Genomic DNA, 16,145 nt, shown 5'->3' with positions numbered 1-16,145 from the left:
TCTGACAAAATCAATATACTCCACTCGCCGAGGGTACACACAACAGGAGAGGAGGAGGATGAGGCGCTAAGAGAAGTAATGAAAAAATTGCGATGGAATATTTTCTTGAAGCGGAGCAAGATTTATTTGGGAAATTCGCTTTTCTTGGCCTTCTACCGGATAATGCTATAAGCACCTCGGGCTTCAATGCCTCCATGGGCGTGGACGAGGAGGTTATTAATCCGTCCTGGCAGCGGCAGGCCTCATTCAATCAGCAGCTGTTTTCCCCACGGGTTTTCCATGTGGACTCTCTTGCAAATACTCGCACGATATGATACAAAGTTGACATAATGCGGACACAAAGTGAGTTGATGTTTATTGTCCCTTGAAGACAATCATCATCATCATCTGTCATCCACCCGATGGGTGCAGCTGCTTTTTGCATTTTTCCATTCATTCATTCATTCATTATCCTTGTCCATTCACCTGCCCATTTGCCTGCAAAGTGTAGGACTCGTTTAATTATCCTAAGTAATTGAAACGCATTTGCAGGTGCCACCAAGTAGATGGGAGCAGCAGCAGCAGCAGCAGCAGCAAATGTGATTAAGAGTTCGTATTCAAGTTGCATAAAAACTATGAATTATTGAATGCATTTACGTAAGTAAGAAAGAAAAAAGAAAAGAAATTTTCTACTAAAATCCAATCCATATGCTGGAACATCGCCTACCGGCAGCGTGTAACAATATTCACTAGCATTTTAAATTAGTTTAATCCATCTAATTAGATGATAATTTATCAGAAATTTATCCCTGCTCCCTTTTTTACGACTTATAACAAATTCCATCTGCATATGCAAATTGTGGATTATGAAACAATCAAGGGCTTGGCTTGGCTCCGCAACATGATGAAATAAAATATTATGAAATGCCCCCCCCTGGATCGATTATTAATTCCCACATTTGATTGTCGACAGGAAGAAAACAAAAAAAAAACAAAAAAAAGAGAGTGAAATGATATTACAATGAATAAATTGATGGCCGGAGGGCGGTGAGGCGCAGAAAGGACTCGGCGAGGCTCGTGTTGCTGCCACAACTCTTTTCAGTTCAATTTATTGGCTCGAATTAAGCTGGGCAAATAATGTTGACAATTATGGATTATATGTGTCAATAATGCGAGTGCTGACAAATTGCGTTTTGCCGCCCCGAAGTGAGAGATGCTCACTCGGAAACAGGACACGTTGGATACTCTATCTGCATCTATTTATTTATCTATGTGGAGACCTGCAGCACCACCGGCTCCAATGAGTGGTCCTAATTAATGTCCAAACATTTTTAGAATTAATGTTCTGCTGGCCAGCATGGCATTCAAGACAAATGGCCAGAGCCAGAGCCAGAGCCAGAGGTCGGAGCCAAAGCAGCAACAGAGTGAGGCACGGAGCAGAGGAGTTGGAGTGCAAGCAGTTGCATGCAACAAGGGATATTCGTGGCTGTGGGATATTCCTTTAACAATAATTTCAATTTGAGTTCTGTTCGCATTTCAGTGCAAATATTTACACATGTACGTACATATCTCTGGCATAAATTGGTTTTGTTGAGTGTGTTCAGGCACCCAAACCCAAATGGTTGTGCATGGTGTAAATAATTATATTTCTGTAAATTTAATTACTCCAATTGATTTGGGGGCGGACTGGCAAACACAGGAATAATCCAAGAAGGAAGCCCGGCCGGCGCATGAGGTAGACAAATCCCATTTATGATAACACATCGCTCTCTCTGGGCCAGCCAGCAAACGGGGGAATAAAAAAGCAAACGGGAGCAACAACATTTGCATATGTCGGCAGCAGATAGTGCCACAAACAATTCCCCTCCCTCCCGCTGCACGCAAAAACAACCATTTATCAATTAACGAAGAGCGGGAATCGCGGAGGCGCCAATTAATTTTCGCTTTTTGGGGCATCAACAGACACAACACATCCAAACCGACAAAAACAGAAGAGGAGCGGAGATGAAACCAAAAAGTTGATTAGGAAAACGCCAATGCGAAGGGAAGGAAGGGGGAAGAGCGTGTACTGGGTTCACATTTGAATTTGGATGCGATGCCAAGTGGATACCAAAAAGGATCCGCCATCGCCTTCGCCTTCGCCTTCGCCTTTCTCTGCTAATTAATCATCGACGTTTATCCGACTTGATGCAGAACTAAACAAATCGTTTCAAATTATTAAAATCATTTATAATGCCAACGATGACGATGAGCCACGCAAGCCATGGGCCATGGCCAGAGACGGAGACGGAGACGGAGAAAAGGAGAGACTGAGATACGGGGCCGGCCAGCTCGTTGTTGCTGGCGAACGTTGAAGTATGAAGGATGTGCCGCGTGCGTCTGGCGCCGGCTACTGAAGATGGCCACGTCCGTAGCGTGTACCGACTGCTTCTGCTCTTGTCTCTGTCTCTGTGCAGACATAAATCAGTTGCCCATATTAACATCCTCTCCAGCAGCAAGCAAAGAGCGAAACAGGGACCAGTGGCAGGGCACTCCGCTTTCCTGGGGATGTGCGCGTGCTCCATGTAAGTCGCGCGATACAACACGAGTTAATTGCAGAGCCACAATGCACAAGGAACTCCCCTCTCGAGTCGTGACTTGGGTTCGTGGCAACCATCTCTAGCCGTAAAGCCGCTAAGTTTTAGCCGCGTTCGCTGTTCGCTGTTCGCTTTTCCCATTCGGATTCCCTTACGGGCCGGCGTGACCAATTAAAGTCGATGTAGTGCGTTTTATTTATGTCTGTTGGCGGTCGCTTCGGCAGGACATAGACCCAGAGTGTGGCTCTGAAGGACTGTGGATCTGGGGATCTGTGGGCACCACATTCGCTACGCCTTCCATTTGCTCATTATTCGCACATTCGTTAGGGAGCATTCGGGCGAGCATATTTCTCGCAGTCAGCTTATCTGCAAGGCGCTGACAGCCAGCAGGCAGGCCCCACTCAACCCACTCAACCCACAGACAGGAAGACACGCAAGGACATCCAAGGCAGCCAAAATAAATTATGTGTCCAGCGCAGCGCGTAAACAAAACAACTAAGAAAACAAGCCCCAACGATCCGACCAAAAGATGCCCCTTACTGGGCAGCTGTCTCAGGCATTCTCACTGCAATGCATTGAAAATGATGTGGAAAATGTTACTGTGGAAGCTACACATCATTCAAACGCTTCCTGCTACCTATTGTGCGTGTCAGTATGGTACGAATGAGAGAGAGAGGGCAGTCAGTCGGGCTGCATGTCAGGCATTGACCATGGTCAGGATTTGTTTTACTATTTTTGTGGGGTCGGGTCGGTTAACCTTGAGGTGGGGTCAGCGCGTGGTATACTTGATTTGATAGTCCCGCCAACGTTTGGGGGAATATTTTTGTTTGCTCTCGGTGGGGCAGCTGCAATTGGCAAGCATTAAACGCAAAAATAAACACATAAACAACAGAGAGAGGTTCGAACAAATATGACCAGAACCAGTACATATCTATGGATGAATCCATGAATTTATCTATGCTCTCTCTTTGTTGATCCTGCCACACCGCAGCAACAGCAGCCCGGGAGATTTGAAACTAATTTGCGGTCGACTGCACAATATTGTAACCTGTACAAATACGAGTACGAATGCCAGGTAGTATCTGTATCTGCTTTTATTTATGTATTATGTGTCAATGGTTCACCTGACTGACACTCCCCAACCAACGAAACCCCAGTGAACAGCAGCAGCAGCAGCCGGCATCTGTTGACCAAGCAGCACATGGACTTGTAGCGCTAGGCGGCGTTGTCCTTCTGCTCCACTGAATTTTTCCAATCAAATACCCTGCCCAGTCAAAGATCACAAGCGCACGGAAAACACGCCCATGCGGCAGCTAAGACATGCACGGCGAGAAAAGATTGTGGCCTACACAATAAAATATCACAAAGGGGAAAGGGAAAAGAGCATAGCAATTTGGGAGATTGCCATTAGCAGCCACAACTCGAATCTCTTAAGATCGAAAGATTCAAGCAACAGTCCCCAGAGATTTCTTACAGCATTTCTTACCCCTCTGCCCCGTGTGTGTGTGTGTGTGTGTGTGTGTGACGATGGCAACATATTTGAAAAGTTTCTAAATCACGCCTGAAAAGCTAGATGCTGAAAGGCTCCTTTGACCCCTGCCCCGAGCACCGTGCTCGGTCTGCAGATATTTCCTCAATGAAAATATGTGTGGCAGCCAGAGACAAGCACAAACATGGCTTAATAACTCATCCGTGTGTGTGTGTGTGTGTGTGTGCGTGTCCTCAATTCCCCAATAAAGCAGTCAATGGCAGCAACTATTTGCCAACGACGACCCGAATCAAGCACTGGCTCTGCCACTGATGCTGATGCTGATGCTGATGCTGCTAGTGCCACACTGTCACATGACCCCCAAAGATTGCGGAGCAAAGTGTCAGTTTGAAGTTGAGCTGTTGACTCGCACTCATTAAATAAAAGATTGCATGTTTCCAGCCCTTTGTCCTGGTGCCCCATCGAAGGCCAGTAGAAGGGTTAGCTAATCCCCAACACTCCCACTCTCCCATCGCCAGCCTCCACCTCACTCTGCTCTCTCTCCCTCTCTCGTGTAGGCAAATATATCAGATGTCAGCCTGCGTCTGGGTCTGTCTGTGTATCCGGGTGTTTGACTCCAGTTAAGTGCTCGGCCAATGTCGCTTTCAAATAACTTTTCGTATCGAATATTTAGGTTGAAAACTTTGGCCAAACACTTGGGCAGACTTTTCTGGTCTGCATTTTGTCCGCCTTCTGTGTTGTGCTGCAGTTGGAGTTGGAGTTGGAGTTGGAGCTGTCATGTCCCATTATCATTCCGGAGAGACTCGGCTGCTGCTGCCTGGTGGACGACACTGCTCTTTCAATTATCACCACATTTTCAAAAAACATCAAAATTGCAGCCAGACTCCAGCAGAAGTTGGCCCGAAATACTTAATTGTTTGGCCTCCTTCCATCTGCCGGGAATGCCCATTATTCTACCTCTAGACGTGGCCCAAAATAATGCTACCGAAAAGGCCAAAAGTTGGGTGAGCACTTGCTCTTCGGTTTCTTAATGTTTGTTCCTAGTTTGGACGTTGATGTTTATCTTGAAACTACAAACATACATGAGGCTTTCCCCTTTGCACATTTGTACTTTTGGGCACCAAAGAAGCAAGTCAGATTGAAGCTACAAGAACTCCTGAATAAGAGGACAAATAATTGTTAAAGCAGCTAAAGCAGGGAACTCAATAATAAATGCAGCAAAAGAAGACAATTACAGGAGAGAAATATTGCTTTGCATTTGTTTTAATTATGATTTCTTTGCAGTTAACATGGGGAGAAACATTCTATGCAGCAGCTACAGGACCTTGCACCTGCATGTGAATCCCAGCTGCACTCCTTGCCACACATCTGGGTTGGCCAGACTCTGGGGCAGCTGCAGCACCTGGTGGTAAGCGTTATTTAAGAGTCGGCAAAAGTTTATAATGTGCCACCACAGCACAGCACAGCACAGCGCAGGGCAGTGTCCGATGCTGGGGCATGACTCTCATTTCATTTCGCAGCAACATTAAATTTACCTTCTATTCTTTTGAACCCCTCGCTCCTCCACCCTTTGCCGTGTTAATTATGCATGCAAGCAGCTGCTGCTGCTACTGTTCTGAATGCCGTTTCTGAATGCAAATGCAGTGCCTGCACCGCTCTTTTAGCCTACTTTGGGGCGTATCATTAATTGCAACTGCCTCAAATTTAAACAACACCACAGAGCAGCCATAGAGCACAGCCTATAGCCGCACAGTCAGTCCCGGCATTACCCACTGCACAGAGCACCCTCTCGGCTCTCCTTATCCCTTTGCCTGGCAGAGGTACTTGAGAGGGCTTCTCCAAAGCTTCTCGTTTGTGTTTTGTATATATTTTCATTGCTCCAACACCTCTTGATGCCTGGGCGAATTCTATTGTATGATTTTGATTTTGATCGGGAATAGTGTGGAAATATGTACACACACACACACACACACACACGCACACACGCACACTCTGACACTTGTGACTCTCGCTTTCGTTCTCTGTCTAATTTCCATGTGTTGTCTCTCATTAATATTCATGGGAATCGCTCACGCCAGCCTGAACTGGAGGAAAAGGCAGCGGCAGTCTCGGAGCAGAATATTTGCATAAATTTCTTTCGGTCTGGGGCTCAATGCCACAGCCCCTCCACGCCCCTCGTAGCCGTCGGGCTACTTTATGAGCAAAGTCAGCGAAATATTGTCTCTTAAAAAAGAAACCAATTCTGTTTGGTGTCAGCCATTAAAAAGCTACATGAAAAAGTTCACATGCAAATGAATTTACAAAAATATATGCGAGTACGGCCTGAATAATTCCAACAGAGAGAAAGGGGAGGGACGAAGACACAGGAAGACGGGCAGACGGGCAGACGGGCAGGCAGTCAGAGTGCCAGAGGAGGAAACGGAAATAATAATCAATTATTGGTTAAAATCAACTCAACGGGATTATTGAGTTATAAATGATTCATAAAATGTCCTGCGGCACCTGTCCTCTCACCAGTTTGGCTTTTGCGGCTTCCACTCTGACAAATGCGGACAAATAAAATATGGCTGTGTGTGTGTGTTGGTGTGTGTTGGTGTGTGTTTAAGCTGTGTAAAACCCAGTGGCATAAAATGGAGTCACGGATGCTAGTGCCAGCGCAACTACCAGCTGTAAACTAATTAGATTCTGCGACATGGCCACAAAACTGACCATAAAATAGCCACCAAGTCGGTGGGCAGGGCACTAAACAAATTCCATAAATGTTGGGAATTCTGAACGGTTTCTGTGTAGAAGCGAATGCAAAACTGTGTCCCAACTGCTGAAGCATCTTCCTTTTTCTGCATTTATTCAATGACGGGGCGGAATGCTGACATCACTTGATTCGATTCAATTTCATTTGAAGTTAAATTGAAAGGCCCAAGACCCATCGGTATAATTACAGCTTTAAGGCTTTGCGGCTATTACACATACGCCACGTGTGCCTGCTCTGACTGACTGTCTATCTGTCTGTGTGATATCAGCAGACATTGTGCATACGACATGTGGGCTTCACTGTCTGTCTGCCAAAGGGATGGGGAGAGGGCAAGGGCGAACATAATTGTCAACTGTCGTTTGTCGTCCACCGACTCTTCTCCACTCGGTTTTGGGTCACTGGAGACGCACACAGAGAGAGAGAGAGAGAGAGAGAGAGAGGGGGAAATAAATAAAAAACGCAATTAAAAGGAAAGTGGAAACGAACGAAAGTATTCCCTGCGACCCACTGCGGCCCTCCACGCCTGTTGCCATGTCTCAACTCAATTTGTTCACTTAACTGCTTTTATTTTTATTATATTTACATTTGGCTCACGCTCGGAGATACACGCCGGGGAGATAATTACGACAATAATAAGGACACATTGTCCCTGTTGCCTGTCAGCGTTGTTGCAGCAGCACACACACACACACACATGCTGCCACATCCTTTGCTTGCCACACTCTTCTGCTCTGCTGCTCCGCTCCTTTTCTCTCTCGTTTTTTTTTTGTTGGCCTGTTGCTGCTGCTGCTGCTGCTCCTGGCTTGTGTAACGTGCGATGCCAAATTCACAGCAAATTGCACAACAAATTGCTGCTGGTCAATGCCTGGCCAAGACCTTCAATGTGGGAGTTGAGTGGCAGCTGGCCAGCGGCGGGATCCGGGTCCAAGGCAGCGGCCAAAAGGGTAAATGGGTAAATGCTCAAGGCAAGAGGAGAATTCGCAATTGAAATCACATCAAATGTTTCACCTGCTCGACTCTGACATTATCCAGCGTATCAGATTGTCGACAGATTCAGCTACAGATCCAGATCCAGAAAGTTATTCAATTGGCGGCCAAACTAGCATCTAGCATTTAGCATCTCTGACTCTGTGCACCTGTCAGTGTCCGTCCAGTGTCCGTGTGCCCTTCTCTACCTCGAACTTTATCTCCATCTGTACTTGTATCTATATATAATGTATGTCTGTATGTCTGCTCTCGTGTCGGAGCGTGTGTAAGCGAAAACTTTACAACTTTTTCGCATGTGGAATAAAGCAAATTTGCAGCATATTCTACTACTGCTACTGCCTGCCTGCTGCTTGCTTCTGTTGCATCCTTCGCATCGTTCCACTTGCACTTGCACATCCATTCTATTCCATAAATTTCATTGTCTGCACTCGCACGCACACCCGAATGGCAGAAAGTTCTGTTGTCTGCATTGTGCATAAGTAATGCGCCCCAATATACGATATGATATGAGGTAATATACAAATTGAAATTTGCGCAAACAAGACGTGCAACTCGGGTCGGCAACTCTGGGGGTTACTGTAGCGTCCTGCATCCTGCAGCCTGCTTGTGTGCACACTAGTCTAGATAAATCTTTTTCTCACTTCAGTTCATTTCTTTTTCATGCACTTTTGATTGCTTTCAGCATGCGGAACAACTTACAATATTCAGTCAGAGAGAGAGACAGAGAGTGGGATCATCAATTTGGTTTTTGACGTCTTGCCTTCGATTGACAGGGGCCCAAGGCTTATTAGCCGCTTTGATTGCCTTCAATTTAAAGCTAAAATTTGTCTTATCCACCCCATAGCCTGGTAAAGCGGTCAAGTGAATATTTCTCCAGTTCCATGCAGCTGCAGTGGCGTTACTCGAACGAATTTAAGCTGCCACTTGGTATTTCTGCTATCCCTTTCATCATTGCTCACTTCACATGACACAGACTGTGCCCACCTGCCGCCACCGCCATGGCCATCGCCCGTGGCATTGTCATTACATCGTTTGCTATTTGTCGTGTAACAATTCCTTTGTTGAATTGTCAAAACGCGCTGTCAAAACAAATGCTCAACAATTTTTCAGCGCCAGGACGGACCCGACCGCTCCTTCTTGTTGTTCCCGCTGACAGTTGACAGTTGTCACGGTTCTGGCAGTGCTGCTCCAGCTCCATCTCCAGCTCCAGCTGGTTGCCTTGGAGATGTTCATCTGCTGATGGGTGTCGTCTGGTGTTCATCATCATTGATGCATTCCAGACCCCGTTTCGGTCTTGATAAATGAATAACGAGTGGCAGGAGCGAAGTGTTTTGTTTAAGCAAATTACTTGATTGCCGGTAGTTGGGAGTGAAAGGCACTATGCACCAAATATGCGTGATTTATGGTCCTCTTTTTGCTCCCTCCAGCAGTGCTGGGATGTTGATTTCTGGGGCATGTGCAGTGCATAATGGGACGACAGCGACAACTCCTAACAAATGCAGAGGCATGCGCGGCTTACCCAAAAGCCCACGAGGCAATTAGCGGGAATCATAAAGCTGTCTCCCACATCCACCCTCTCCCATGCCTTAACAGGGATACACAAATAGACTGGGAGCCTGGGAGCCTGGGAGCCTGGAAGCCTGTCTGCGGAAGCTTTCATCCCCTATGCACACGCATACGCACAGCTTAATCGTCTGCCACATGGGGTTAGCAGCAGCAGCTGGAGCCCTGTCTGCTGCCACACATTTATGAACTTATTTGCTTTAATGTAAATATTGTCCCTTTACTTATTTCCGGCAATGGGATGCTTCAGGCATGCTTCAAGGGGTACAACAGCGGGTTGTGGCGGGACTTTGGGGATTTGGTGTTAAAAAGGTTTTTTTCACTTTTAAATTGATATAAAAGCGAAAAAGTATGCCAAGGCATGGACTTTACATTCCAGTCCACTTTGCCCAGCACTTTCGCTGTCGTTATCCCTCTTCGTCTCTCCCTCTCTCTCTCTCTCTCTTTCTCTCTCTTTCTTGCATTACCATCTGTGCAGTTTCTAAGCAGCTTAGTGTTTATGAGCCGCTTTCCCGGGCACCAGCAGACACCACCACCGCCGCTCGGTGGCTCTGCGGCCTCTGTCGAAACTCTGAAAAACAATTGTGATAGCAGATGAGTGTAGATGTAGATGCTGGGCAGAGGGACGCATTCTGCGTGGCAGATGTGTTGGTAAATGTCAGAAATCTGTCGTCACTTGCACCGTCACTTGGCCCAACCTCCACCGATTGTTGCTGCTGCTGCTGCTGCTGCCCCCCGAAAACAACTTGCGCCATGTGCAACCTGCACGGGGTGTAAGCTGCGAAAACTTTGTGCACAATGTGTGGCAGGCAGCACCTAAGAAATAGGAATCCGAACAACGAGTAGATACAAAACGCCACTTCGTGCATGCCACACAACACATACACTGAGGGAAAAAACTGAAAGGCAATGCTGCTCGCTGCCTGGCCATCCCTTTCGACAATTCCCCAATGAGTTCTGCCTCTAAAATGCATCACAGTTTTGCGTCCGTGCAGCAGGAAGGAACAGAAACAAGTGAAATGGGAAAGTAAGCAAGTTAGCCAGTACGGAAAAAGTAAGTTTTGTGTGGGGAAAGGAATGGCAAGAAGCACGTCTCATGCATTTTCACTTTGTAAAACATTTCTGATGTGTACGTGCTTCGATGGCAGGGGGAGGCGGGGTGGAGCAGCCCAAAATTCTATTTAAAGTTTGATTAGCCGAACACACACACACACACACACACACACACACTCAAGCCCCACCCTTTCCGACCAGCCGCTACATGGGTACACAAATAATTAAGCAGACGCACACGAACAAAATTTATCCCAGCGAGAACAGAGGCTACTCCACGGCACACCTGAGACAAAGAGAGAGAGAGAGAGAGAGAGATAGTTGGTGTGCCTGTGTGTGCGTGTGGGTGGGGCAGTAAGAGCTGTAATTAATTTTGGGCTGCTTTGCAATTAATTTCTCAAATGCAATTATGAGCAATCCTTTCAGTGTGTGTGTGTGGGGGGAGTGTGTGTGTGTGTCTTGGCACTTTCACTCAAATTTCGACCATCGTTTTGGGCATCATTTGTAGGGCAAACTATCCATCTAGCCATCGCTCTTTGTATCCATTTATCTGTCTTCGCCATCGCCAGCACAGCCACTTTTTGTGGACTGCATGCTGGCGAGGGCAGAGCAGAGCGGCACATGTCATGTGTGGCCCCGAGGAATGTGTGCAAAATGTCAGAGCACCAAAACACCGCCCATGGCGGCCAAACCAAAGATGTAAGCCACATAAAATACTTGACAATTTGTTTGCCATACATTTTCCGCTTCAAAAGCGGCTCTTCTCCTCTTTTTGGCAATTTTCTGCAGCATCAGCATTTATCTCAGTTCGATAATTCTGCTTTTGTTCTTTCGATTTGGCTCTGCCTCGCCTTGGAGTCGCCTTCTCGCCGACTCTCAAGTGAGACAAACTACTTTTGGCTGCAAAAGGAGCAGCCAGGAGACAAGATAAATGAAGAGAGAGAGAGAGCGGGGGGGAACAACCTATAAGTTCATAAAACAATTGGCTCCATTTGCTCTGATTTTCATTGCCTGCCATTTTGTGTGACCTCGGGCTGGGGCTCAAACTCGGACTCGAACTCGGACTGTGGATGGGGTGCGGGTGTGCGGGTGTGCGGGTGTGCGTGTGTGTGTGTGTGTGTACGCCCTGGGATGACCCCGTCTCGCCTTCTAGTGACACATGGAGGATAGGATAGCTACTGGCCCGCTCCAGTGATTGAAAGTGGGCTCTGGGGCTGGATATGGAGCTGCTGCTGTGCACTTGGACCTTAATTGGTTTGTTTATATTGTCGCCCCCGGGGCAGATGCAATCAATTGCCCACAATGCTGCCAATTACTCCACCCCAGTGGTGGGACCCAGCCCCCGATGCGACCGAAAACACTCTCATATAATTAATAATTTTTGCCTTTTATGCTTGGGTAATTGCCCAGGCATTTGTAGGCAATTTACCATTTACCAAATGATAACGAGACAGCAGGAGCGGGCAGGAGCTCAACTACACTCCGGAGTGCACTCCGCTCCACATCCATCGCATCGCATCGCATCGCATCGTATTGAATGCGGTTCTAGTCTGCCCCCTCAAATCGTTTCCTTGCCACATGAGAACGCACCAACATTTTGCTGGCTTCGACTTCATTGCATATTCAGTTTGCTGCAGTTTCTGCAGATGCCACATGACTCCCAGTCACTTCAATGCTCTCACTCTCTCTCTCTCTCTCACTCTCTCTCTCTCTCTCGGTGTGCGGGAGCATGATTGTGCGATTGTGTGGAAGTGTGCCAATTGCAATCCAACATTACATATAGACACAGGTGGTAATGACTGCCACTGCCAGTGCAACTGTGTGTGTGTGTTGGCTCAGAAGCTCGCTGTAATTAGCAGGAAATGTGCTCTGGCAGAGCCTCAGCTTCTGCTTGAATCCGAGCTGAAAGCAAGGCATTAAGCTCAAGTGAAGCGGAGAGGCAATCAGTGCCACCGACCGACCAATTATTAATTGTCCAGCACTCAAAAGGTGCCGAAAGCTTTCCTTTTGTCCAGCTACACATAGCCGCGAGTCAGCTGCCAGGGGGCCGGCCGTGGCAAGTGTGATTTGACCGGCAACCAAATGAGCTGTTTATGTAAATGTCTGCAAGTATATCAAATGGAAAGCCATGAAAACAAGCCAGTGGACACACTGTTTTTATGGGTCAAAACAACACCCGAAGTGAACTGAATTTGATGGCCATGCATAAATCTGTTCTAATTGCAGGCACATCATCGGAGGAGTCCACTTCGTGGAGACTCCACTAATTGAGCCACAAGCAGAACGAACTTTGCCATGAATCACACACTGAATATGGGTTGGTGGTTCCACTGAAATGTAACAGGTTTTTATTTTATGCATTACGTGACCATACAAAAGTTGTGTCAAGAAATATATACAATAACAATCTCCTCCAACAGTCCGCAGGAGACTGCTGCCTGCTGTCGGCCTATATCAAATAATTACCGGAACTTGAACGCATAACCAACAGTTTCCGTGGCGGGGAAAACTGCGACATGGCCTGCGTTTGCGGCAGGAGCAGGTGAGGGTGTCCGTGCCTGCCGCTGCCCCGTGCAGGACATGCACACATGTATGTCCGTTCATAATAATTCACATGCAATGAAAATGTCAATAGTAGTTGTGCCCATGGCCCCCGTACGTTGAGCTACATGCTCATAAATAATTTTACATTTAAAGCCACGTTTCCGCGCCATTGCAGTTTCCCTTTTTTATGCCACACACACATATAGGGATGTAAATATTTTAGTGAATGGAAATACTTGTGGCAGGGGGGTGGTACAAATGGTGAGGTGGTGGCAAATTATGCAAATGTGTGGACCATTAGCATAAAGTGATTTTGATGAGGCAGCCACCAAAAGTGGACTTTATGCCTCACTGCCTCACTGCCCCCAGCCAGGGCGCTCCACCCACTGGACGACACTGATTAGGGTTATAGTCAGAATGGCTAGCATGGATTCGAATTGCTCCTGCCTGCGTTCTGCCGTTCTCCGGTGTTTTGTTGTGGCCAAAGGAAAACATTTTTCATGGTCAACAGACATTCTCTTCGAACGCGCATCCTCTTCGCTGTCGTATTCAGCAATTTGATTTCTCTTCTCCCTGGCGTATAAGAGCGCAAGCGTAGAAGAGTAATTCCATCAGTGTGCAGTGTAACTTTTGTTTTATTTTGGCTTAAAGTCGGTCCGGTCCATGACGTCAGTGCCTAATCGAGGACATACTCGCGCGCGGCTCCCTTGTTCCCCTGCTGCCTGGCCAAAGGGATAACAACATGACGAGCTAGTTATGTGCATAAATTATATTTATATGTATATCCCCCCAGGTGTGCGTGGCTGCCCCACAACACCCCACACACATCGGACCATGATGGATGAATATTTTCTGGTGGAACTGGAAGTCATTGGATGATGATGATGGCCGTTCCCATTGCCAGGAAGGTGTTGGGGCGTGCGTTGCAATAAGTTAATGATATCAACAGTGCGGGGGGTTAGTCTATAACACACTCGAGCAACACACCCATCATACATACACCTAATGCTGCTCCTACTCCGGTTCCGCATCCTAATCCGGGCTAAGTGTTTGTGTGGCGGCAGTCTCCTAATGAACGCAAAACTAATACCAGACCCAGGTACACTAAAAGCTCTCTTCGGGCAGCCAGAGCAGAGCCAACAGACTTGTTACATGCAACGATAAGGACCAGGACCAGCACAAATGTCCGACCACCGACTTACAGCTGCTCTCCAGCTCTCCAGTTGTCGTCGTCCTTCTGCACTTCTTTTTTTGACAATAATTGTTGGGGCTCTGGCTCTGGCTCTCTCTTCTGTTGAGTGTGTCATGCTTTGTTAACCCATTGGACTGGTTGGGTTTTGGCTCAAACAAGATTTATATGCATCACCCTCGTCGCCCAGATAAACGCAAAAATTTCAATTTGCAACTTCGAATTTTGTATTTCGGTTGGGAAAACCTTAATGGGATAATGTGAAAGATACAGCCACAAAAAGTGTGTGTCTGCCGTAATTCCCCAGTGATAGAATTGGGCAGGCACGTGATCCAGCGACACCGATTCATACATCATCTGTTTGATGGCATTCCATCCATCCATCCATCCATCCATTCAGCCAGCCAGCCAGTCCGTCTAGTGATGGAATAGGGAGACAAACGCTAATTGCATTTCAATATACTACACTCTGCTCCGAAGCGAAACGAGCTGAACCGATCCGATCTGATGTGTGGGTGGGTGTGGAGGAGAGATAATGGACTTAAATGCACGAATAATTAACTATGACAAAAGCGGCACATGGCACACGGCACACGGCACACGGTTAAGGCACACATATGTGTACGTATGTAGATCCGTTTTTGCGGGAACACACGCAACATTCCAACTGCTATTTCGCGACACTGAGAGAAACCTACCTATCAATCTAGTGCACAAATAGCCACAGAAGTCACTCTCCCACTGCCATTCAATTCATTTAGTTCTGTGGAATGTTGGTTCCCCCTGGCAACTTGACTTTAAATAGTTGTGGAGATTCCACGTCGAGTGTATTGGCGCAGCAAACGAGTTAGCTGGAAAACGCAGCCTGACAGTTGACATATGACGTGGATGCCCACAAACCAAACCCACCACGCGCAGCGAATTGGTTTTGAATGTCTGAATAGCCGCAAGGTGAGACAAGGCCACGGGGGACAGCAGGCAGATTGGCTGGGGGACATACATACACATACATAAAATACGTCTGTGTCGATACAGAGGCGTCAACAAAGAAAAGCTCCAGCCAGTGGCAGTGGCAAGACGAAACGATGTGTGCGACACATGCCACTGGAACGGAATGCAAATTGCCGACAATTTCGTAATCAAATTTGTTGCACTTTCAGTGCCGAGACACTTGTCACAACTGGCAGCCGTCGTTCCGGGAGTTTCCCAGCTTTTTCCTTCCACTTTCTGTAGAGGATCGATGAAACAATGGGATAAAAGGGAAATACGAACCATATTTCATAATTTTCGGCTGCTGCTGCTGCTACCTGATGAAATGTTGAAGGATATAAAACGGAAGTTGCTTCAGAGATTTAATAGTGCGGGCAAGCAATAAATTATAGTTTATGGCAGACGGGAGGGAGGCACACATCCTTCATAGATTGTTCGGGATATCCAATCATAAATACATATAAATACAACCAAAACAACCAAATAAATATTTGAAGCATTCGATTTCGATGGAGCGGGGAAAATCGAGCAAATAAGCTGCGAAAATGGCAACCCAGCTTGGGTTGGACTTGAGTTTAATAACAAACCGAATGATTGGTTCTCCCTAACTAACGCCCCGTGTGACTATGATAGTGTGCGTGTGCGTGTGTGTGTGTGTTTGTGTTTGTGTGTGGGTTTTGGAAAATTCTCGCAAATTATTCGTGTAGAAAAGTGGCAACATATTTGAAAAGTTTTCCAATCAATGCCAGAGCTATTAATAATTTATTAGCTTCTTTAAACTCTGGCGCACATTTACGGGTCCATTTTGGTGGCATAGAAAGGGTAGGACCTGTGGCACTGCGGCACTACATAGCTGTGAGTGTTCGCTTTAGTTCTTGGGCTATAACGTCAATCTTAACTTTGGTAATTTCAATATAAATTAGGTTTATGTACCATTTGGCCAGGATGCCAGGAGCGAGAAACGAAGCATGAAAACCATCGATGTAAGTATGTAAAGTGTTCGTTCTTCAGAATGCTAGAAAT

This window comes from Drosophila guanche, unplaced genomic scaffold (genome assembly GCF_900245975.1).
Source record: "Drosophila guanche unplaced genomic scaffold, DGUA_6, whole genome shotgun sequence".
Lineage (NCBI taxonomy): Eukaryota > Metazoa > Arthropoda > Insecta > Diptera > Drosophilidae > Drosophila > Drosophila guanche.
The sequence above is the reverse complement of the archived record's forward strand: the minus strand, read 5'-3'. Positions refer to the sequence as shown.